This window comes from Octopus bimaculoides, chromosome 26 (genome assembly GCF_001194135.2).
Source record: "Octopus bimaculoides isolate UCB-OBI-ISO-001 chromosome 26, ASM119413v2, whole genome shotgun sequence".
NCBI lineage: Eukaryota > Metazoa > Mollusca > Cephalopoda > Octopoda > Octopodidae > Octopus > Octopus bimaculoides.
In genome coordinates this window covers 2,416,022-2,416,892 of record NC_069006.1, presented here as the reverse complement: position 1 = coordinate 2,416,892, position 871 = coordinate 2,416,022, and the positions used below count along the sequence as shown (strand labels likewise).

The window sequence follows — 871 nt, the reverse complement described above, 5'->3', positions numbered from 1 at the left end:
TGTATGTATATATATATATATATATATGTAATTGATATTGAAGCCATATTGCTTCATTTAAAATCATTAATAAGAGGCATTGCACATCATTCACATGCCTAGTCTGTGGAATTAAGGAAAATTGAGTTCAATACAACATCACATGATGAATACTATAAAGTGCTTATCTGTATAATAAATTCTCAGATCTTGCAACCTCTGTTCCAAGGAAGTCCTATGCATTTTAAGGAGTGAAGCTAAACTGGTGAACAGGTACACTGAAAAAGTTATAAGATGCAACCACAGACTAAAATGTTCATTTTCGCAGCTTTGTAAAATCAGTTAACATTTGAAACTCTATCCATTCAACCTACTTCAGTCTTTCTCTCTATATTACATAGTGTGTATTTGTCTCAGGTTTTAAAAATAGTTAAATGTATATCAGATGTGGCTGATGCCTTACTAGGCAGTGGCTCTCATGGTACATTGTTTTGTCTTGATACAAAAGATGGGCTACAGTAAATATTCTGCTCAATACCACAGATTTGCTTGTCAGTTGATTGACCTTAACTGGTTAAGCATGTCCCTTGGTGGCTGACGATATGTGCATCTCTGATCACGAGCAGAAGTAGTGGGGGAACATCATAGCCATGTGTTGAGAGGAATTCTTTGGGGTTTGAATAATTCACCTTTGGAAACATGGGTGTTTTGCTCAACATCCTTAAACAAACCTTATTCAGGGACCTTTTGAGCAGGCTGGGCTACTTGGCCTGAAGAAAATTCTAACTGGGCCCCACCTGCAAGGTCATGCGCTGTTTATCTTGATATGAGATCACCATGTCGCGCACATGACTGTGATGCATGTGCCTGGTGTACCCTTATCAGACGGGTA

The 871-nt window shown here is 38.1% G+C and overlaps 1 protein-coding gene across 1 annotated transcript in view; it reads right to left on the bottom strand.

Annotated features, from left to right (window-relative positions):
* LOC106880585 (cytochrome P450 3A9) overlaps nt 1–871 on the bottom strand; it is a 23,629-nt gene that overhangs the window by 17,553 nt on the left and 5,205 nt on the right. The gene's annotated exons all lie outside the window — the stretch shown is intronic.